Source organism: Hyla sarda, unplaced genomic scaffold (genome assembly GCF_029499605.1).
Source record: "Hyla sarda isolate aHylSar1 unplaced genomic scaffold, aHylSar1.hap1 scaffold_197, whole genome shotgun sequence".
Lineage (NCBI taxonomy): Eukaryota > Metazoa > Chordata > Amphibia > Anura > Hylidae > Hyla > Hyla sarda.
In genome coordinates this window covers 237601-261781 of record NW_026608627.1, presented here as the reverse complement: position 1 = coordinate 261781, position 24181 = coordinate 237601, and the positions used below count along the sequence as shown (strand labels likewise).

Below are 24181 nucleotides of genomic sequence, written 5' to 3'. Positions count from 1 at the left end.
CTGTAGTTCTGAGGGTTCTAGATGGATGCAACAATCTCCTGTTGCTTCTATGAAGGCCATAATAGACGACATCACCAAACAGCTCCATAGTCACATACACAGCAAAGGAGAGATGTTGTTTACACCTAGTGATGTCAGTGGTATTGAGTGACATCACAGCACAGTGCTAAGGCTCCTGGGCCTGGACACAGCAGCGGCTGCAATATCTCAACGGAGAATACGTTTATATATATGTGTGTGTGTGCGCGTATATATATATATATATATATATATATATATATATATATATATATATTTCTCCGCCGAAATCACTTTTAAACCCATTTCCACCTTTTTTTCCCTTCTCTTCCTCTTACTTTTTTTTCACGTTTTTTTACGTTTTTCTCCTTTTCGCCTCTTTTCTGGGCGTATTATTCTTCTTTTTCTTCTTTTTTTTCGTCTAATGCATACCCCATCAGTGCAGCAATGCTTATTCAATACCGCCAGCAGATGGAGACACTGGGGGATAATTTTCTAAGGATTTATACTGATTTTTCCTGTCTGAATTTGTCGCACAGAAAGTTGCAGGCCAAATATGTGTGACATTTCTGCGACTTTAGCTTCTAGAGCATTTTTACAACATTATACATAGGTGCTGAATACATAAAAAGCGACTGTTCAGCGACAGACAAGTCGCATCGGCTGAAAGTAGGCCAGAATGTCAGTCCATGTTGGAGCAGGTTTAGATACAGTCTAAAGCATAGATCTCAAAGTCTGTGCACAGAATTTAGCAAGGGCCTCGCACCTTCTGATGCATCAGGTAGGTGCACTATAGCATAGCCTAACCCTCTGTACTTTGGTCTATATTGATGCGGGACATAGACAGCCAGCTGATGACCAATCCATTAGTGCAATGGATGGCTGGAAGCATTTGTCTTTGCCTTTGCAATACCACAGAAGCAATGCATGGTCAATGTACAGCAATGACACACCTGTGTGAACAGCCAGGAGACCCCCCCATGTTATGTTACATAGTTACATAGTTAGTACGGTCGAAAAAAGACATATGTCCATCAAGTTCAACCAGGGAATTAAGGGGTAGGGGTGTGGCGCGATATTGGGGAAGGGATGAGATTTTATATTTCTTCATAAGCATTAATCTTATTTTGTCAATTAGGAACATTCAGCACCCACCCGCTATCAAGGCAGCTGCCTATCATGTCATGCCCTACCTGCACAGGTGTGCTGGCTACTCAAATGATCCAATTAAGGAGGCCATTTAGTCAGCAGCAGCAGAAGTCCTGTGCCTGGACGCTCCAACAGCGGCCAGACACAAGCAGAAGCAGCAGAAGCAGCAGCAGCACCACCTTTTGTTTTTTGGCTGCAGCAGCAGCAGCAGCAGCAGCAAGGCCCACAGGGCTGGCTAGCTGGCTAGCCAGCAAGCAGGTAGCAATGAAAGTAGGAATCTTTCTTTTTAACCCTGTAAGGGGGTGGTGCACTGTACCCGAAGATACTGCCATATCGGGTCAATGCATAGGGCGACGGAAGCAAGCTTCGAAATCGGCCCCCGTTCTCAAAAATCCATTTAATATATGGTCCCCAGATAGGGGACGTATCAGATATTAAACTGATAAGAACAGATACTACACTTGATCTTAGCCAAAAGGCCGAGAAGCGATAACCGTGAAAGGGGCGGGCCCAACAAGGTCCCCTTCATGGGCACTATCACTGCTTGCTGTCAGGGAGGCTGCCAGACAATTTTCCATGCACACTCTGGGCTGGGGGGCAGTCAACCACCAGTACACACAGCAGAACCTAAACCCATACCATTATTGCTAAGCAGCAAGACAGGGGCCCATTGCACTCCCACGGGGCCTTTTTAAATGCAATCCATAACCCGGATTTGCCAGGAACCCTTCTTACTCCTCCTACTTGCATGTGACACTGGGCTTAGGATCTGCATAGGAAACACACACACAAGCACACACCTACCTTTGTTGCCTGCAGATGCCTCCTTGGCTGTCCCCAAACGGTATCAAACCAACACCCACGGGAAGCTGTAAGCATAGAGGACATGCCTGCACCCCATTGGACTTACCTGTGTGGGTTAAATCCGGGTTATTTGACAACCTATGGCGGTGATGGTTCTGCTCAGGCAGAGCAGTGCTGATGCTCCTCATAAAGCTGTCGCTGCTGTGAAGGTTCTAGGTGACATCACAATCCCTATGGTTACATACACGACAAAGCTGGGTTGTTGTTGTTTACACTCTGCAAGGCCTGTGGAAGTGAGTGACATCATAGCACTGTAGTTCTGAGGGTTCTAGATGGATGCAACAATCTCCTGTTGCTTCTATGAAGGCCATAATAGACGACATCACCAAACAGCTCCATAGTCACATACACAGCAAAGGAGAGATGTTGTTTACACCTAGTGATGTCAGTGGTATTGAGTGACATCACAGCACAGTGCTAAGGCTCCTGGGCCTGGACACAGCAGCGGCTGCAATATCTCAACGGAGAATACGTTTATATATATGTGTGTGTGTGCGCGTATATATATATATATATATATATATATATATATATATATATATATATTTCTCCGCCGAAATCACTTTTAAACCCATTTCCACCTTTTTTTCCCTTCTCTTCCTCTTACTTTTTTTTCACGTTTTTTTACGTTTTTCTCCTTTTCGCCTCTTTTCTGGGCGTATTATTCTTCTTTTTCTTCTTTTTTTTCGTCTAATGCATACCCCATCAGTGCAGCAATGCTTATTCAATACCGCCAGCAGATGGAGACACTGGGGGATAATTTTCTAAGGATTTATACTGATTTTTCCTGTCTGAATTTGTCGCACAGAAAGTTGCAGGCCAAATATGTGTGACATTTCTGCGACTTTAGCTTCTAGAGCATTTTTACAACATTATACATAGGTGCTGAATACATAAAAAGCGACTGTTCAGCGACAGACAAGTCGCATCGGCTGAAAGTAGGCCAGAATGTCAGTCCATGTTGGAGCAGGTTTAGATACAGTCTAAAGCATAGATCTCAAAGTCTGTGCACAGAATTTAGCAAGGGCCTCGCACCTTCTGATGCATCAGGTAGGTGCACTATAGCATAGCCTAACCCTCTGTACTTTGGTCTATATTGATGCGGGACATAGACAGCCAGCTGATGACCAATCCATTAGTGCAATGGATGGCTGGAAGCATTTGTCTTTGCCTTTGCAATACCACAGAAGCAATGCATGGTCAATGTACAGCAATGACACACCTGTGTGAACAGCCAGGAGACCCCCCCATGTTATGTTACATAGTTACATAGTTAGTACGGTCGAAAAAAGACATATGTCCATCAAGTTCAACCAGGGAATTAAGGGGTAGGGGTGTGGCGCGATATTGGGGAAGGGATGAGATTTTATATTTCTTCATAAGCATTAATCTTATTTTGTCAATTAGGAACATTCAGCACCCACCCGCTATCAAGGCAGCTGCCTATCATGTCATGCCCTACCTGCACAGGTGTGCTGGCTACTCAAATGATCCAATTAAGGAGGCCATTTAGTCAGCAGCAGCAGAAGTCCTGTGCCTGGACGCTCCAACAGCGGCCAGACACAAGCAGAAGCAGCAGAAGCAGCAGCAGCACCACCTTTTGTTTTTTGGCTGCAGCAGCAGCAGCAGCAGCAGCAAGGCCCACAGGGCTGGCTAGCTGGCTAGCCAGCAAGCAGGTAGCAATGAAAGTAGGAATCTTTCTTTTTAACCCTGTAAGGGGGTGGTGCACTGTACCCGAAGATACTGCCATATCGGGTCAATGCATAGGGCGACGGAAGCAAGCTTCGAAATCGGCCCCCGTTCTCAAAAATCCATTTAATATATGGTCCCCAGATAGGGGACGTATCAGATATTAAACTGATAAGAACAGATACTACACTTGATCTTAGCCAAAAGGCCGAGAAGCGATAACCGTGAAAGGGGCGGGCCCAACAAGGTCCCCTTCATGGGCACTATCACTGCTTGCTGTCAGGGAGGCTGCCAGACAATTTTCCATGCACACTCTGGGCTGGGGGGCAGTCAACCACCAGTACACACAGCAGAACCTAAACCCATACCATTATTGCTAAGCAGCAAGACAGGGGCCCATTGCACTCCCACGGGGCCTTTTTAAATGCAATCCATAACCCGGATTTGCCAGGAACCCTTCTTACTCCTCCTACTTGCATGTGACACTGGGCTTAGGATCTGCATAGGAAACACACACACAAGCACACACCTACCTTTGTTGCCTGCAGATGCCTCCTTGGCTGTCCCCAAACGGTATCAAACCAACACCCACGGGAAGCTGTAAGCATAGAGGACATGCCTGCACCCCATTGGACTTACCTGTGTGGGTTAAATCCGGGTTATTTGACAACCTATGGCGGTGATGGTTCTGCTCAGGCAGAGCAGTGCTGATGCTCCTCATAAAGCTGTCGCTGCTGTGAAGGTTCTAGGTGACATCACAATCCCTATGGTTACATACACGACAAAGCTGGGTTGTTGTTGTTTACACTCTGCAAGGCCTGTGGAAGTGAGTGACATCATAGCACTGTAGTTCTGAGGGTTCTAGATGGATGCAACAATCTCCTGTTGCTTCTATGAAGGCCATAATAGACGACATCACCAAACAGCTCCATAGTCACATACACAGCAAAGGAGAGATGTTGTTTACACCTAGTGATGTCAGTGGTATTGAGTGACATCACAGCACAGTGCTAAGGCTCCTGGGCCTGGACACAGCAGCGGCTGCAATATCTCAACGGAGAATACGTTTATATATATGTGTGTGTGTGCGCGTATATATATATATATATATATATATATATATATATATATATATATATATTTCTCCGCCGAAATCACTTTTAAACCCATTTCCACCTTTTTTTCCCTTCTCTTCCTCTTACTTTTTTTTCACGTTTTTTTACGTTTTTCTCCTTTTCGCCTCTTTTCTGGGCGTATTATTCTTCTTTTTCTTCTTTTTTTTCGTCTAATGCATACCCCATCAGTGCAGCAATGCTTATTCAATACCGCCAGCAGATGGAGACACTGGGGGATAATTTTCTAAGGATTTATACTGATTTTTCCTGTCTGAATTTGTCGCACAGAAAGTTGCAGGCCAAATATGTGTGACATTTCTGCGACTTTAGCTTCTAGAGCATTTTTACAACATTATACATAGGTGCTGAATACATAAAAAGCGACTGTTCAGCGACAGACAAGTCGCATCGGCTGAAAGTAGGCCAGAATGTCAGTCCATGTTGGAGCAGGTTTAGATACAGTCTAAAGCATAGATCTCAAAGTCTGTGCACAGAATTTAGCAAGGGCCTCGCACCTTCTGATGCATCAGGTAGGTGCACTATAGCATAGCCTAACCCTCTGTACTTTGGTCTATATTGATGCGGGACATAGACAGCCAGCTGATGACCAATCCATTAGTGCAATGGATGGCTGGAAGCATTTGTCTTTGCCTTTGCAATACCACAGAAGCAATGCATGGTCAATGTACAGCAATGACACACCTGTGTGAACAGCCAGGAGACCCCCCCATGTTATGTTACATAGTTACATAGTTAGTACGGTCGAAAAAAGACATATGTCCATCAAGTTCAACCAGGGAATTAAGGGGTAGGGGTGTGGCGCGATATTGGGGAAGGGATGAGATTTTATATTTCTTCATAAGCATTAATCTTATTTTGTCAATTAGGAACATTCAGCACCCACCCGCTATCAAGGCAGCTGCCTATCATGTCATGCCCTACCTGCACAGGTGTGCTGGCTACTCAAATGATCCAATTAAGGAGGCCATTTAGTCAGCAGCAGCAGAAGTCCTGTGCCTGGACGCTCCAACAGCGGCCAGACACAAGCAGAAGCAGCAGAAGCAGCAGCAGCACCACCTTTTGTTTTTTGGCTGCAGCAGCAGCAGCAGCAGCAGCAAGGCCCACAGGGCTGGCTAGCTGGCTAGCCAGCAAGCAGGTAGCAATGAAAGTAGGAATCTTTCTTTTTAACCCTGTAAGGGGGTGGTGCACTGTACCCGAAGATACTGCCATATCGGGTCAATGCATAGGGCGACGGAAGCAAGCTTCGAAATCGGCCCCCGTTCTCAAAAATCCATTTAATATATGGTCCCCAGATAGGGGACGTATCAGATATTAAACTGATAAGAACAGATACTACACTTGATCTTAGCCAAAAGGCCGAGAAGCGATAACCGTGAAAGGGGCGGGCCCAACAAGGTCCCCTTCATGGGCACTATCACTGCTTGCTGTCAGGGAGGCTGCCAGACAATTTTCCATGCACACTCTGGGCTGGGGGGCAGTCAACCACCAGTACACACAGCAGAACCTAAACCCATACCATTATTGCTAAGCAGCAAGACAGGGGCCCATTGCACTCCCACGGGGCCTTTTTAAATGCAATCCATAACCCGGATTTGCCAGGAACCCTTCTTACTCCTCCTACTTGCATGTGACACTGGGCTTAGGATCTGCATAGGAAACACACACACAAGCACACACCTACCTTTGTTGCCTGCAGATGCCTCCTTGGCTGTCCCCAAACGGTATCAAACCAACACCCACGGGAAGCTGTAAGCATAGAGGACATGCCTGCACCCCATTGGACTTACCTGTGTGGGTTAAATCCGGGTTATTTGACAACCTATGGCGGTGATGGTTCTGCTCAGGCAGAGCAGTGCTGATGCTCCTCATAAAGCTGTCGCTGCTGTGAAGGTTCTAGGTGACATCACAATCCCTATGGTTACATACACGACAAAGCTGGGTTGTTGTTGTTTACACTCTGCAAGGCCTGTGGAAGTGAGTGACATCATAGCACTGTAGTTCTGAGGGTTCTAGATGGATGCAACAATCTCCTGTTGCTTCTATGAAGGCCATAATAGACGACATCACCAAACAGCTCCATAGTCACATACACAGCAAAGGAGAGATGTTGTTTACACCTAGTGATGTCAGTGGTATTGAGTGACATCACAGCACAGTGCTAAGGCTCCTGGGCCTGGACACAGCAGCGGCTGCAATATCTCAACGGAGAATACGTTTATATATATGTGTGTGTGTGCGCGTATATATATATATATATATATATATATATATATATATATATATTTCTCCGCCGAAATCACTTTTAAACCCATTTCCACCTTTTTTTCCCTTCTCTTCCTCTTACTTTTTTTTCACGTTTTTTTACGTTTTTCTCCTTTTCGCCTCTTTTCTGGGCGTATTATTCTTCTTTTTCTTCTTTTTTTTCGTCTAATGCATACCCCATCAGTGCAGCAATGCTTATTCAATACCGCCAGCAGATGGAGACACTGGGGGATAATTTTCTAAGGATTTATACTGATTTTTCCTGTCTGAATTTGTCGCACAGAAAGTTGCAGGCCAAATATGTGTGACATTTCTGCGACTTTAGCTTCTAGAGCATTTTTACAACATTATACATAGGTGCTGAATACATAAAAAGCGACTGTTCAGCGACAGACAAGTCGCATCGGCTGAAAGTAGGCCAGAATGTCAGTCCATGTTGGAGCAGGTTTAGATACAGTCTAAAGCATAGATCTCAAAGTCTGTGCACAGAATTTAGCAAGGGCCTCGCACCTTCTGATGCATCAGGTAGGTGCACTATAGCATAGCCTAACCCTCTGTACTTTGGTCTATATTGATGCGGGACATAGACAGCCAGCTGATGACCAATCCATTAGTGCAATGGATGGCTGGAAGCATTTGTCTTTGCCTTTGCAATACCACAGAAGCAATGCATGGTCAATGTACAGCAATGACACACCTGTGTGAACAGCCAGGAGACCCCCCCATGTTATGTTACATAGTTACATAGTTAGTACGGTCGAAAAAAGACATATGTCCATCAAGTTCAACCAGGGAATTAAGGGGTAGGGGTGTGGCGCGATATTGGGGAAGGGATGAGATTTTATATTTCTTCATAAGCATTAATCTTATTTTGTCAATTAGGAACATTCAGCACCCACCCGCTATCAAGGCAGCTGCCTATCATGTCATGCCCTACCTGCACAGGTGTGCTGGCTACTCAAATGATCCAATTAAGGAGGCCATTTAGTCAGCAGCAGCAGAAGTCCTGTGCCTGGACGCTCCAACAGCGGCCAGACACAAGCAGAAGCAGCAGAAGCAGCAGCAGCACCACCTTTTGTTTTTTGGCTGCAGCAGCAGCAGCAGCAGCAGCAAGGCCCACAGGGCTGGCTAGCTGGCTAGCCAGCAAGCAGGTAGCAATGAAAGTAGGAATCTTTCTTTTTAACCCTGTAAGGGGGTGGTGCACTGTACCCGAAGATACTGCCATATCGGGTCAATGCATAGGGCGACGGAAGCAAGCTTCGAAATCGGCCCCCGTTCTCAAAAATCCATTTAATATATGGTCCCCAGATAGGGGACGTATCAGATATTAAACTGATAAGAACAGATACTACACTTGATCTTAGCCAAAAGGCCGAGAAGCGATAACCGTGAAAGGGGCGGGCCCAACAAGGTCCCCTTCATGGGCACTATCACTGCTTGCTGTCAGGGAGGCTGCCAGACAATTTTCCATGCACACTCTGGGCTGGGGGGCAGTCAACCACCAGTACACACAGCAGAACCTAAACCCATACCATTATTGCTAAGCAGCAAGACAGGGGCCCATTGCACTCCCACGGGGCCTTTTTAAATGCAATCCATAACCCGGATTTGCCAGGAACCCTTCTTACTCCTCCTACTTGCATGTGACACTGGGCTTAGGATCTGCATAGGAAACACACACACAAGCACACACCTACCTTTGTTGCCTGCAGATGCCTCCTTGGCTGTCCCCAAACGGTATCAAACCAACACCCACGGGAAGCTGTAAGCATAGAGGACATGCCTGCACCCCATTGGACTTACCTGTGTGGGTTAAATCCGGGTTATTTGACAACCTATGGCGGTGATGGTTCTGCTCAGGCAGAGCAGTGCTGATGCTCCTCATAAAGCTGTCGCTGCTGTGAAGGTTCTAGGTGACATCACAATCCCTATGGTTACATACACGACAAAGCTGGGTTGTTGTTGTTTACACTCTGCAAGGCCTGTGGAAGTGAGTGACATCATAGCACTGTAGTTCTGAGGGTTCTAGATGGATGCAACAATCTCCTGTTGCTTCTATGAAGGCCATAATAGACGACATCACCAAACAGCTCCATAGTCACATACACAGCAAAGGAGAGATGTTGTTTACACCTAGTGATGTCAGTGGTATTGAGTGACATCACAGCACAGTGCTAAGGCTCCTGGGCCTGGACACAGCAGCGGCTGCAATATCTCAACGGAGAATACGTTTATATATATGTGTGTGTGTGCGCGTATATATATATATATATATATATATATATATATATATATATATATATATTCTCCGCCGAAATCACTTTTAAACCCATTTCCACCTTTTTTTCCCTTCTCTTCCTCTTACTTTTTTTTCACGTTTTTTTACGTTTTTCTCCTTTTCGCCTCTTTTCTGGGCGTATTATTCTTCTTTTTCTTCTTTTTTTTCGTCTAATGCATACCCCATCAGTGCAGCAATGCTTATTCAATACCGCCAGCAGATGGAGACACTGGGGGATAATTTTCTAAGGATTTATACTGATTTTTCCTGTCTGAATTTGTCGCACAGAAAGTTGCAGGCCAAATATGTGTGACATTTCTGCGACTTTAGCTTCTAGAGCATTTTTACAACATTATACATAGGTGCTGAATACATAAAAAGCGACTGTTCAGCGACAGACAAGTCGCATCGGCTGAAAGTAGGCCAGAATGTCAGTCCATGTTGGAGCAGGTTTAGATACAGTCTAAAGCATAGATCTCAAAGTCTGTGCACAGAATTTAGCAAGGGCCTCGCACCTTCTGATGCATCAGGTAGGTGCACTATAGCATAGCCTAACCCTCTGTACTTTGGTCTATATTGATGCGGGACATAGACAGCCAGCTGATGACCAATCCATTAGTGCAATGGATGGCTGGAAGCATTTGTCTTTGCCTTTGCAATACCACAGAAGCAATGCATGGTCAATGTACAGCAATGACACACCTGTGTGAACAGCCAGGAGACCCCCCCATGTTATGTTACATAGTTACATAGTTAGTACGGTCGAAAAAAGACATATGTCCATCAAGTTCAACCAGGGAATTAAGGGGTAGGGGTGTGGCGCGATATTGGGGAAGGGATGAGATTTTATATTTCTTCATAAGCATTAATCTTATTTTGTCAATTAGGAACATTCAGCACCCACCCGCTATCAAGGCAGCTGCCTATCATGTCATGCCCTACCTGCACAGGTGTGCTGGCTACTCAAATGATCCAATTAAGGAGGCCATTTAGTCAGCAGCAGCAGAAGTCCTGTGCCTGGACGCTCCAACAGCGGCCAGACACAAGCAGAAGCAGCAGAAGCAGCAGCAGCACCACCTTTTGTTTTTTGGCTGCAGCAGCAGCAGCAGCAGCAGCAAGGCCCACAGGGCTGGCTAGCTGGCTAGCCAGCAAGCAGGTAGCAATGAAAGTAGGAATCTTTCTTTTTAACCCTGTAAGGGGGTGGTGCACTGTACCCGAAGATACTGCCATATCGGGTCAATGCATAGGGCGACGGAAGCAAGCTTCGAAATCGGCCCCCGTTCTCAAAAATCCATTTAATATATGGTCCCCAGATAGGGGACGTATCAGATATTAAACTGATAAGAACAGATTTTTTTTTTTTTTTTTTTATCTAAAGCCGAGGAACGTGCTTTCGATTCACCCAAAGTGCAAGAAAAAGTGCAAACGTGTTACACTAAAAAAACGTGCACAAAGGATGCGGTCTATCGCAAGCCCTTCTCCGATAGGAGAGAGGCCCCCCAACAAACCTTACCCTTCGCCTCCGGACCAAAAGGTACCTGCGAGGTTCCAGGTTCGATGTCCCTTTTCGCCGAAGCTACTAGGGGACCACAAATGCTCCCGGCATCCCCCTTGGCGTTAGCCAAGGTATCTGCCCGCAGAGCCGATTACGGTAGGTACCCTGCCAAAGCAGGAGTACCCGGGGTGTTTGCAGGGAGGTGCGGAACCTAATGGCCACACACACCTCCCCTAGACCGCCAGGAGGGACACCCAGAAGGGCTACCGCATCCTGACAAATCCTGTGAACACACAACACGCAAAAAGTGACACAGTGAGACAAAAAAGAAATAAATAAGTGAATGTGTGCAGATATACTGCCCGGACATCCGGCCGGATCTATAAAAATTTCTCTGATCCTAGCCAGAAGGCCGGGAATCAAGAGGTGAGTGCCACAAGGTGAAGAGATTATGGTGCCCGTGCTTCAACCCAGTGAGTCTATTCTCCCAGTGAGTTTCGGCACCTCGGGGTCACCACTCCCCGAGGCACAAAAGTACCTCGGCTCTAGACCCTCTCAGCCTCATGGCGAGACCCGGAGGGAACAGGTCACATCGGGGCAGCCGTCGAGCTGATTCCTCAGAACCAACCCCGGAAAGCCCTGGTACACCTGCATCCTCCATGCAGCACCCATCCCCACCAGCATGAAAACTGATAAGAACAGATACTACACTTGATCTTAGCCAAAAGGCCGAGAAGCGATAACCGTGAAAGGGGCGGGCCCAACAAGGTCCCCTTCATGGGCACTATCACTGCTTGCTGTCAGGGAGGCTGCCAGACAATTTTCCATGCACACTCTGGGCTGGGGGGCAGTCAACCACCAGTACACACAGCAGAACCTAAACCCATACCATTATTGCTAAGCAGCAAGACAGGGGCCCATTGCACTCCCACGGGGCCTTTTTAAATGCAATCCATAACCCGGATTTGCCAGGAACCCTTCTTACTCCTCCTACTTGCATGTGACACTGGGCTTAGGATCTGCATAGGAAACACACACACAAGCACACACCTACCTTTGTTGCCTGCAGATGCCTCCTTGGCTGTCCCCAAACGGTATCAAACCAACACCCACGGGAAGCTGTAAGCATAGAGGACATGCCTGCACCCCATTGGACTTACCTGTGTGGGTTAAATCCGGGTTATTTGACAACCTATGGCGGTGATGGTTCTGCTCAGGCAGAGCAGTGCTGATGCTCCTCATAAAGCTGTCGCTGCTGTGAAGGTTCTAGGTGACATCACAATCCCTATGGTTACATACACGACAAAGCTGGGTTGTTGTTGTTTACACTCTGCAAGGCCTGTGGAAGTGAGTGACATCATAGCACTGTAGTTCTGAGGGTTCTAGATGGATGCAACAATCTCCTGTTGCTTCTATGAAGGCCATAATAGACGACATCACCAAACAGCTCCATAGTCACATACACAGCAAAGGAGAGATGTTGTTTACACCTAGTGATGTCAGTGGTATTGAGTGACATCACAGCACAGTGCTAAGGCTCCTGGGCCTGGACACAGCAGCGGCTGCAATATCTCAACGGAGAATACGTTTATATATATGTGTGTGTGTGCGCGTATATATATATATATATATATATATATATATATATATATATATATATATATATATATTTCTCCGCCGAAATCACTTTTAAACCCATTTCCACCTTTTTTTCCCTTCTCTTCCTCTTACTTTTTTTTCACGTTTTTTTACGTTTTTCTCCTTTTCGCCTCTTTTCTGGGCGTATTATTCTTCTTTTTCTTCTTTTTTTTCGTCTAATGCATACCCCATCAGTGCAGCAATGCTTATTCAATACCGCCAGCAGATGGAGACACTGGGGGATAATTTTCTAAGGATTTATACTGATTTTTCCTGTCTGAATTTGTCGCACAGAAAGTTGCAGGCCAAATATGTGTGACATTTCTGCGACTTTAGCTTCTAGAGCATTTTTACAACATTATACATAGGTGCTGAATACATAAAAAGCGACTGTTCAGCGACAGACAAGTCGCATCGGCTGAAAGTAGGCCAGAATGTCAGTCCATGTTGGAGCAGGTTTAGATACAGTCTAAAGCATAGATCTCAAAGTCTGTGCACAGAATTTAGCAAGGGCCTCGCACCTTCTGATGCATCAGGTAGGTGCACTATAGCATAGCCTAACCCTCTGTACTTTGGTCTATATTGATGCGGGACATAGACAGCCAGCTGATGACCAATCCATTAGTGCAATGGATGGCTGGAAGCATTTGTCTTTGCCTTTGCAATACCACAGAAGCAATGCATGGTCAATGTACAGCAATGACACACCTGTGTGAACAGCCAGGAGACCCCCCCCATGTTATGTTACATAGTTACATAGTTAGTACGGTCGAAAAAAGACATATGTCCATCAAGTTCAACCAGGGAATTAAGGGGTAGGGGTGTGGCGCGATATTGGGGAAGGGATGAGATTTTATATTTCTTCATAAGCATTAATCTTATTTTGTCAATTAGGAACATTCAGCACCCACCCGCTATCAAGGCAGCTGCCTATCATGTCATGCCCTACCTGCACAGGTGTGCTGGCTACTCAAATGATCCAATTAAGGAGGCCATTTAGTCAGCAGCAGCAGAAGTCCTGTGCCTGGACGCTCCAACAGCGGCCAGACACAAGCAGAAGCAGCAGAAGCAGCAGCAGCACCACCTTTTGTTTTTTGGCTGCAGCAGCAGCAGCAGCAGCAGCAAGGCCCACAGGGCTGGCTAGCTGGCTAGCCAGCAAGCAGGTAGCAATGAAAGTAGGAATCTTTCTTTTTAACCCTGTAAGGGGGTGGTGCACTGTACCCGAAGATACTGCCATATCGGGTCAATGCATAGGGCGACGGAAGCAAGCTTCGAAATCGGCCCCCGTTCTCAAAAATCCATTTAATATATGGTCCCCAGATAGGGGACGTATCAGATATTAAACTGATAAGAACAGATACTACACTTGATCTTAGCCAAAAGGCCGAGAAGCGATAACCGTGAAAGGGGCGGGCCCAACAAGGTCCCCTTCATGGGCACTATCACTGCTTGCTGTCAGGGAGGCTGCCAGACAATTTTCCATGCACACTCTGGGCTGGGGGGCAGTCAACCACCAGTACACACAGCAGAACCTAAACCCATACCATTATTGCTAAGCAGCAAGACAGGGGCCCATTGCACTCCCACGGGGCCTTTTTAAATGCAATCCATAACCCGGATTTGCCAGGAACCCTTCTTACTCCTCCTACTTGCATGTGACACTGGGCTTAGGATCTGCATAGGAAACACACACACAAGCACACACCTACCTTTGTTGCCTGCAGATGCCTCCTTGGCTGTCCCCAAACGGTATCAAACCAACACCCACGGGAAGCTGTAAGCATAGAGGACATGCCTGCACCCCATTGGACTTACCTGTGTGGGTTAAATCCGGGTTATTTGACAACCTATGGCGGTGATGGTTCTGCTCAGGCAGAGCAGTGCTGATGCTCCTCATAAAGCTGTCGCTGCTGTGAAGGTTCTAGGTGACATCACAATCCCTATGGTTACATACACGACAAAGCTGGGTTGTTGTTGTTTACACTCTGCAAGGCCTGTGGAAGTGAGTGACATCATAGCACTGTAGTTCTGAGGGTTCTAGATGGATGCAACAATCTCCTGTTGCTTCTATGAAGGCCATAATAGACGACATCACCAAACAGCTCCATAGTCACATACACAGCAAAGGAGAGATGTTGTTTACACCTAGTGATGTCAGTGGTATTGAGTGACATCACAGCACAGTGCTAAGGCTCCTGGGCCTGGACACAGCAGCGGCTGCAATATCTCAACGGAGAATACGTTTATATATATGTGTGTGTGTGCGCGTATATATATATATATATATATATATATATATATATATATATATATATTTCTCCGCCGAAATCACTTTTAAACCCATTTCCACCTTTTTTTCCCTTCTCTTCCTCTTACTTTTTTTTCACGTTTTTTTACGTTTTTCTCCTTTTCGCCTCTTTTCTGGGCGTATTATTCTTCTTTTTCTTCTTTTTTTTCGTCTAATGCATACCCCATCAGTGCAGCAATGCTTATTCAATACCGCCAGCAGATGGAGACACTGGGGGATAATTTTCTAAGGATTTATACTGATTTTTCCTGTCTGAATTTGTCGCACAGAAAGTTGCAGGCCAAATATGTGTGACATTTCTGCGACTTTAGCTTCTAGAGCATTTTTACAACATTATACATAGGTGCTGAATACATAAAAAGCGACTGTTCAGCGACAGACAAGTCGCATCGGCTGAAAGTAGGCCAGAATGTCAGTCCATGTTGGAGCAGGTTTAGATACAGTCTAAAGCATAGATCTCAAAGTCTGTGCACAGAATTTAGCAAGGGCCTCGCACCTTCTGATGCATCAGGTAGGTGCACTATAGCATAGCCTAACCCTCTGTACTTTGGTCTATATTGATGCGGGACATAGACAGCCAGCTGATGACCAATCCATTAGTGCAATGGATGGCTGGAAGCATTTGTCTTTGCCTTTGCAATACCACAGAAGCAATGCATGGTCAATGTACAGCAATGACACACCTGTGTGAACAGCCAGGAGACCCCCCCATGTTATGTTACATAGTTACATAGTTAGTACGGTCGAAAAAAGACATATGTCCATCAAGTTCAACCAGGGAATTAAGGGGTAGGGGTGTGGCGCGATATTGGGGAAGGGATGAGATTTTATATTTCTTCATAAGCATTAATCTTATTTTGTCAATTAGGAACATTCAGCACCCACCCGCTATCAAGGCAGCTGCCTATCATGTCATGCCCTACCTGCACAGGTGTGCTGGCTACTCAAATGATCCAATTAAGGAGGCCATTTAGTCAGCAGCAGCAGAAGTCCTGTGCCTGGACGCTCCAACAGCGGCCAGACACAAGCAGAAGCAGCAGAAGCAGCAGCAGCACCACCTTTTGTTTTTTGGCTGCAGCAGCAGCAGCAGCAGCAGCAAGGCCCACAGGGCTGGCTAGCTGGCTAGCCAGCAAGCAGGTAGCAATGAAAGTAGGAATCTTTCTTTTTAACCCTGTAAGGGGGTGGTGCACTGTACCCGAAGATACTGCCATATCGGGTCAATGCATAGGGCGACGGAAGCAAGCTTCGAAATCGGCCCCCGTTCTCAAAAATCCATTTAATATATGGTCCCCAGATAGGGGACGTATCAGATATTAAACTGATAAGAACAGATACTACACTTGATCTTAGCCAAAAGGCCGAGAAGCGATAACCGTGAAAGGGGCGGGCCCAACAAGGTCCCCTTCATGGGCACTATCACTGCTTGCTGTCAGGGAGGCTGCCAGACAATTTTCCATGCACACTCTGGGCTGGGGGGCAGTCAACCACCAGTACACACAGCAGAACCTAAACCCATACCATTATTGCTAAGCAGCAAGACAGGGGCCCATTGCACTCCCACGGGGCCTTTTTAAATGCAATCCATAACCCGGATTTGCCAGGAACCCTTCTTACTCCTCCTACTTGCATGTGACACTGGGCTTAGGATCTGCATAGGAAACACACACACAAGCACACACCTACCTTTGTTGCCTGCAGATGCCTCCTTGGCTGTCCCCAAACGGTATCAAACCAACACCCACGGGAAGCTGTAAGCATAGAGGACATGCCTGCACCCCATTGGACTTACCTGTGTGGGTTAAATCCGGGTTATTTGACAACCTATGGCGGTGATGGTTCTGCTCAGGCAGAGCAGTGCTGATGCTCCTCATAAAGCTGTCGCTGCTGTGAAGGTTCTAGGTGACATCACAATCCCTATGGTTACATACACGACAAAGCTGGGTTGTTGTTGTTTACACTCTGCAAGGCCTGTGGAAGTGAGTGACATCATAGCACTGTAGTTCTGAGGGTTCTAGATGGATGCAACAATCTCCTGTTGCTTCTATGAAGGCCATAATAGACGACATCACCAAACAGCTCCATAGTCACATACACAGCAAAGGAGAGATGTTGTTTACACCTAGTGATGTCAGTGGTATTGAGTGACATCACAGCACAGTGCTAAGGCTCCTGGGCCTGGACACAGCAGCGGCTGCAATATCTCAACGGAGAATACGTTTATATATATGTGTGTGTGTGCGCGTATATATATATATATATATATATATATATATATATATATATATATATTCTCCGCCGAAATCACTTTTAAACCCATTTCCACCTTTTTTTCCCTTCTCTTCCTCTTACTTTTTTTTCACGTTTTTTTACGTTTTTCTCCTTTTCGCCTCTTTTCTGGGCGTATTATTCTTCTTTTTCTTCTTTTTTTTCGTCTAATGCATACCCCATCAGTGCAGCAATGCTTATTCAATACCGCCAGCAGATGGAGACACTGGGGGATAATTTTCTAAGGATTTATACTGATTTTTCCTGTCTGAATTTGTCGCACAGAAAGTTGCAGGCCAAATATGTGTGACATTTCTGCGACTTTAGCTTCTAGAGCATTTTTACAACATTATACATAGGTGCTGAATACATAAAAAGCGACTGTTCAGCGACAGACAAGTCGCATCGGCTGAAAGTAGGCCAGAATGTCAGTCCATGTTGGAGCAGGTTTAGATACAGTCTAAAGCATAGATCTCAAAGTCTGTGCACAGAATTTAGCAAGGGCCTCGCACCTTCTGATGCATCAGGTAGGTGCACTATAGCATAGCCTAACCCTCTGTACTTTGGTCTATATTGATGCGGGACATAGACAGCCAGCTGATGACCAATCCATTAGTGCAATGGATGGCTGGAAGCATTTGTCTTTGCCTTTGCAATACCACAGAAGCAATGCATGGTCAATGTACAGCAATGACACACCTGTGTGAACAGCCAGGAGACCCCCCCATGTTATGTTACATAGTTACATAGTTAGTACGGTCGAAAAAAGACATATGTCCATCAAGTTCAACCAGGGAATTAAGGGGTAGGGGTGTGGCGCGATATTGGGGAAGGGATGAGATTTTATATTTCTTCATAAGCATTAATCTTATTTTGTCAATTAGGAACATTCAGCACCCACCCGCTATCAAGGCAGCTGCCTATCATGTCATGCCCTACCTGCACAGGTGTGCTGGCTACTCAAATGATCCAATTAAGGAGGCCATTTAGTCAGCAGCAGCAGAAGTCCTGTGCCTGGACGCTCCAACAGCGGCCAGACACAAGCAGAAGCAGCAGAAGCAGCAGCAGCACCACCTTTTGTTTTTTGGCTGCAGCAGCAGCAGCAGCAAGGCCCACAGGGCTGGCTAGCTGGCTAGCCAGCAAGCAGGTAGCAATGAAAGTAGGAATCTTTCTTTTTAACCCTGTAAGGGGGTGGTGCACTGTACCCGAAGATACTGCCATATCGGGTCAATGCATAGGGCGACGGAAGCAAGCTTCGAAATCGGCCCCCGTTCTCAAAAATCCATTTAATATATGGTCCCCAGATAGGGGACGTATCAGATATTAAACTGATAAGAACAGATACTACACTTGATCTTAGCCAAAAGGCCGAGAAGCGATAACCGTGAAAGGGGCGGGCCCAACAAGGTCCCCTTCATGGGCACTATCACTGCTTGCTGTCAGGGAGGCTGCCAGACAATTTTCCATGCACACTCTGGGCTGGGGGGCAGTCAACCACCAGTACACACAGCAGAACCTAAACCCATACCATTATTGCTAAGCAGCAAGACAGGGGCCCATTGCACTCCCACGGGGCCTTTTTAAATGCAATCCATAACCCGGATTTGCCAGGAACCCTTCTTACTCCTCCTACTTGCATGTGACACTGGGCTTAGGATCTGCATAGGAAACACACACACAAGCACACACCTACCTTTGTTGCCTGCAGATGCCTCCTTGGCTGTCCCCAAACGGTATCAAACCAACACCCACGGGAAGCTGTAAGCATAGAGGACATGCCTGCACCCCATTGGACTTACCTGTGTGGGTTAAATCCGGGTTATTTGACAACCTATGGCGGTGATGGTTCTGCTCAGGCAGAGCAGTGCTGATGCTCCTCATAAAGCTGTCGCTGCTGTGAAGGTTCTAGGTGACATCACAATCCCTATGGTTACATACACGACAAAGCTGGGTTGTTGTTGTTTACACTCTGCAAGGCCTGTGGAAGTGAGTGACATCATAGCACTGTAGTTCTGAGGGTTCTAGATGGATGCAACAATCTCCTGTTGCTTCTATGAAGGCCATAATAGACGACATCACCAAACAGCTCCATAGTCACATACACAGCAAAGGAGAGATGTTGTTTACACCTAGTGATGTCAGTGGTATTGAGTGACATCACAGCACAGTGCTAAGGCTCCTGGGCCTGGACACAGCAGCGGCTGCAATATCTCAACGGAGAATACGTTTATATATATGTGTGTGTGTGCGCGTATATATATATATATATATATATATATATATATATATATATATATATTCTCCGCCGAAATCACTTTTAAACCCATTTCCACCTTTTTTTCCCTTCTCTTCCTCTTACTTTTTTTTCACGTTTTTTTACGTTTTTCTCCTTTTCGCCTCTTTTCTGGGCGTATTATTCTTCTTTTTCTTCTTTTTTTTCGTCTAATGCATACCCCATCAGTGCAGCAATGCTTATTCAATACCGCCAGCAGATGGAGACACTGGGGGATAATTTTCTAAGGATTTATACTGATTTTTCCTGTCTGAATTTGTCGCACAGAAAGTTGCAGGCCAAATATGTGTGACATTTCTGCGACTTTAGCTTCTAGAGCATTTTTACAACATTATACATAGGTGCTGAATACATAAAAAGCGACTGTTCAGCGACAGACAAGTCGCATCGGCTGAAAGTAGGCCAGAATGTCAGTCCATGTTGGAGCAGGTTTAGATACAGTCTAAAGCATAGATCTCAAAGTCTGTGCACAGAATTTAGCAAGGGCCTCGCACCTTCTGATGCATCAGGTAGGTGCACTATAGCATAGCCTAACCCTCTGTACTTTGGTCTATATTGATGCGGGACATAGACAGCCAGCTGATGACCAATCCATTAGTGCAATGGATGGCTGGAAGCATTTGTCTTTGCCTTTGCAATACCACAGAAGCAATGCATGGTCAATGTACAGCAATGACACACCTGTGTGAACAGCCAGGAGACCCCCCCATGTTATGTTACATAGTTACATAGTTAGTACGGTCGAAAAAAGACATATGTCCATCAAGTTCAACCAGGGAATTAAGGGGTAGGGGTGTGGCGCGATATTGGGGAAGGGATGAGATTTTATATTTCTTCATAAGCATTAATCTTATTTTGTCAATTAGGAACATTCAGCACCCACCCGCTATCAAGGCAGCTGCCTATCATGTCATGCCCTACCTGCACAGGTGTGCTGGCTACTCAAATGATCCAATTAAGGAGGCCATTTAGTCAGCAGCAGCAGAAGTCCTGTGCCTGGACGCTCCAACAGCGGCCAGACACAAGCAGAAGCAGCAGAAGCAGCAGCAGCACCACCTTTTGTTTTTTGGCTGCAGCAGCAGCAGCAGCAGCAGCAAGGCCCACAGGGCTGGCTAGCTGGCTAGCCAGCAAGCAGGTAGCAATGAAAGTAGGAATCTTTCTTTTTAACCCTGTAAGGGGGTGGTGCACTGTACCCGAAGATACTGCCATATCGGGTCAATGCATAGGGCGACGGAAGCAAGCTTCGAAATCGGCCCCCGTTCTCAAAAATCCATTTAATATATGGTCCCCAGATAGGGGACGTATCAGATATTAAACTGATAAGAACAGATACTACACTTGATCTTAGCCAAAAGGCCGAGAAGCGATAACCGTGAAAGGGGCGGGCCCAACAAGGTCCCCTTCATGGGCACTATCACTGCTTGCTGTCAGGGAGGCTGCCAGACAATTTTCCATGCACACTCTGGGCTGGGGGGCAGTCAACCACCAGTACACACAGCAGAACCTAAACCCATACCATTATTGCTAAGCAGCAAGACAGGGGCCCATTGCACTCCCACGGGGCCTTTTTAAATGCAATCCATAACCCGGATTTGCCAGGAACCCTTCTTACTCCTCCTACTTGCATGTGACACTGGGCTTAGGATCTGCATAGGAAACACACACACAAGCACACACCTACCTTTGTTGCCTGCAGATGCCTCCTTGGCTGTCCCCAAACGGTATCAAACCAACACCCACGGGAAGCTGTAAGCATAGAGGACATGCCTGCACCCCATTGGACTTACCTGTGTGGGTTAAATCCGGGTTATTTGACAACCTATGGCGGTGATGGTTCTGCTCAGGCAGAGCAGTGCTGATGCTCCTCATAAAGCTGTCGCTGCTGTGAAGGTTCTAGGTGACATCACAATCCCTATGGTTACATACACGACAAAGCTGGGTTGTTGTTGTTTACACTCTGCAAGGCCTGTGGAAGTGAGTGACATCATAGCACTGTAGTTCTGAGGGTTCTAGATGGATGCAACAATCTCCTGTTGCTTCTATGAAGGCCATAATAGACGACATCACCAAACAGCTCCATAGTCACATACACAGCAAAGGAGAGATGTTGTTTACACCTAGTGATGTCAGTGGTATTGAGTGACATCACAGCACAGTGCTAAGGCTCCTGGGCCTGGACACAGCAGCGGCTGCAATATCTCAACGGAGAATACGTTTATATATATGTGTGTGTGTGCGCGTATATATATATATATATATATATATATATATATATATATATTTCTCCGCCGAAATCACTTTTAAACCCATTTCCACCTTTTTTTCCCTTCTCTTCCTCTTACTTTTTTTTCACGTTTTTTTACGTTTTTCTCCTTTTCGCCTCTTTTCTGGGCGTATTATTCTTCTTTTTCTTCTTTTTTTTCGTCTAATGCATACCCCATCAGTGCAGCAATGCTTATTCAATACCGCCAGCAGATGGAGACACTGGGGGATAATTTTCTAAGGATTTATACTGATTTTTCCTGTCTGAATTTGTCGCACAGAAAGTTGCAGGCCAAATATGTGTGACATTTCTGCGACTTTAGCTTCTAGAGCATTTTTACAACATTATACATAGGTGCTGAATACATAAAAAGCGACTGTTCAGCGACAGACAAGTCGCATCGGCTGAAAGTAGGCCAGAATGTCAGTCCATGTTGGAGCAGGTTTAGATACAGTCTAAAGCATAGATCTCAAAGTCTGTGCACAGAATTTAGCAAGGGCCTCGCACCTTCTGATGCATCAGGTAGGTGCACTATAGCATAGCCTAACCCTCTGTACTTTGGTCTATATTGATGCGGGACATAGACAGCCAGCTGATGACCAATCCATTAGTGCAATGGATGGCTGGAAGCATTTGTCTTTGCCTTTGCAATACCACAGAAGCAATGCATGGTCAATGTACAGCAATGACACACCTGTGTGAACAGCCAGGAGACCCCCCCATGTTATGTTACATAGTTACATAGTTAGTACGGTCGAAAAAAGACATATGTCCATCAAGTTCAACCAGGGAATTAAGGGGTAGGGGTGTGGCGCGATATTGGGGAAGGGATGAGATTTTATATTTCTTCATAAGCATTAATCTTATTTTGTCAATTAGGAACATTCAGCACCCACCCGCTATCAAGGCAGCTGCCTATCATGTCATGCCCTACCTGCACAGGTGTGCTGGCTACTCAAATGATCCAATTAAGGAGGCCATTTAGTCAGCAGCAGCAGAAGTCCTGTGCCTGGACGCTCCAACAGCGGCCAGACACAAGCAGAAGCAGCAGAAGCAGCAGCAGCACCACCTTTTGTTTTTTGGCTGCAGCAGCAGCAGCAGCAGCAGCAAGGCCCACAGGGCTGGCTAGCTGGCTAGCCAGCAAGCAGGTAGCAATGAAAGTAGGAATCTTTCTTTTTAACCCTGTAAGGGGGTGGTGCACTGTACCCGAAGATACTGCCATATCGGGTCAATGCATAGGGCGACGGAAGCAAGCTTCGAAATCGGCCCCCGTTCTCAAAAATCCATTTAATATATGGTCCCCAGATAGGGGACGTATCAGATATTAAACTGATAAGAACAGATACTACACTTGATCTTAGCCAAAAGGCCGAGAAGCGATAACCGTGAAAGGGGCGGGCCCAACAAGGTCCCCTTCATGGGCACTATCACTGCTTGCTGTCAGGGAGGCTGCCAGACAATTTTCCATGCACACTCTGGGCTGGGGGGCAGTCAACCACCAGTACACACAGCAGAACCTAAACCCATACCATTATTGCTAAGCAGCAAGACAGGGGCCCATTGCACTCCCACGGGGCCTTTTTAAATGCAATCCATAACCCGGATTTGCCAGGAACCCTTCTTACTCCTCCTACTTGCATGTGACACTGGGCTTAGGATCTGCATAGGAAACACACACACAAGCACACACCTACCTTTGTTGCCTGCAGATGCCTCCTTGGCTGTCCCCAAACGGTATCAAACCAACACCCACGGGAAGCTGTAAGCATAGAGGACATGCCTGCACCCCATTGGACTTACCTGTGTGGGTTAAATCCGGGTTATTTGACAACCTATGGCGGTGATGGTTCTGCTCAGGCAGAGCAGTGCTGATGCTCCTCATAAAGCTGTCGCTGCTGTGAAGGTTCTAGGTGACATCACAATCCCTATGGTTACATACACGACAAAGCTGGGTTGTTGTTGTTTACACTCTGCAAGGCCTGTGGAAGTGAGTGACATCATAGCACTGTAGTTCTGAGGGTTCTAGATGGATGCAACAATCTCCTGTTGCTTCTATGAAGGCCATAATAGACGACATCACCAAACAGCTCCATAGTCACATACACAGCAAAGGAGAGATGTTGTTTACACCTAGTGATGTCAGTGGTATTGAGTGACATCACAGCACAGTGCTAAGGCTCCTGGGCCTGGACACAGCAGCGGCTGCAATATCTCAACGGAGAATACGTTTATATATATGTGTGTGTGTGCGCGTATATATATATATATATATATATATATATATATATATATATATATTTCTCCGCCGAAATCACTTTTAAACCCATTTCCACCTTTTTTTCCCTTCTCTTCCTCTTACTTTTTTTTCACGTTTTTTTACGTTTTTCTCCTTTTCGCCTCTTTTCTGGGCGTATTATTCTTCTTTTTCTTCTTTTTTTTCGTCTAATGCATACCCCATCAGTGCAGCAATGCTTATTCAATACCGCCAGCAGATGGAGACACTGGGGGATAATTTTCTAAGGA

General features: G+C 46.1%; 10 non-coding genes and 1 pseudogene across 10 annotated transcripts; all 11 read right to left on the bottom strand.

Moving 5' to 3' along the window:
- Nucleotides 1-1467: 1467 nt before the first annotated feature.
- On the bottom strand, nt 1468-1658 carry LOC130316898 (U2 spliceosomal RNA). The gene has a single exon (XR_008864105.1). It is a non-coding gene; the product is annotated as a U2 spliceosomal RNA (small nuclear RNA).
- A 2091-nt stretch (nt 1659-3749) lies between these two features.
- Nucleotides 3750-3940, bottom strand: LOC130316897 (U2 spliceosomal RNA). The gene has a single exon (XR_008864104.1). It is a non-coding gene; the product is annotated as a U2 spliceosomal RNA (small nuclear RNA).
- Nucleotides 3941-6033: 2093 nt separating this feature from the next.
- Nucleotides 6034-6224, bottom strand: LOC130316896 (U2 spliceosomal RNA). The gene has a single exon (XR_008864103.1). It is a non-coding gene; the product is annotated as a U2 spliceosomal RNA (small nuclear RNA).
- A 2087-nt stretch (nt 6225-8311) lies between these two features.
- On the bottom strand, nt 8312-8502 carry LOC130316894 (U2 spliceosomal RNA). The gene has a single exon (XR_008864101.1). It is a non-coding gene; the product is annotated as a U2 spliceosomal RNA (small nuclear RNA).
- A 2092-nt stretch (nt 8503-10594) lies between these two features.
- LOC130317003 (U2 spliceosomal RNA) lies at nt 10595-10779 on the bottom strand. The gene has a single exon (XR_008864200.1). It is a non-coding gene; the product is annotated as a U2 spliceosomal RNA (small nuclear RNA).
- Nucleotides 10780-11472: 693 nt separating this feature from the next.
- Nucleotides 11473-11632, bottom strand: LOC130317007 (U2 spliceosomal RNA; annotated as a pseudogene).
- A 2102-nt stretch (nt 11633-13734) lies between these two features.
- LOC130316893 (U2 spliceosomal RNA) lies at nt 13735-13925 on the bottom strand. Its single transcript, XR_008864100.1, has one exon. It is a non-coding gene; the product is annotated as a U2 spliceosomal RNA (small nuclear RNA).
- A 2091-nt stretch (nt 13926-16016) lies between these two features.
- On the bottom strand, nt 16017-16207 carry LOC130316892 (U2 spliceosomal RNA). The gene has a single exon (XR_008864099.1). It is a non-coding gene; the product is annotated as a U2 spliceosomal RNA (small nuclear RNA).
- A 2084-nt stretch (nt 16208-18291) lies between these two features.
- Nucleotides 18292-18482, bottom strand: LOC130316891 (U2 spliceosomal RNA). The gene has a single exon (XR_008864098.1). It is a non-coding gene; the product is annotated as a U2 spliceosomal RNA (small nuclear RNA).
- Nucleotides 18483-20572: 2090 nt separating this feature from the next.
- Nucleotides 20573-20763, bottom strand: LOC130316890 (U2 spliceosomal RNA). The gene has a single exon (XR_008864097.1). It is a non-coding gene; the product is annotated as a U2 spliceosomal RNA (small nuclear RNA).
- A 2085-nt stretch (nt 20764-22848) lies between these two features.
- Nucleotides 22849-23039, bottom strand: LOC130316888 (U2 spliceosomal RNA). The gene has a single exon (XR_008864096.1). It is a non-coding gene; the product is annotated as a U2 spliceosomal RNA (small nuclear RNA).
- Nucleotides 23040-24181: the final 1142 nt, after the last annotated feature.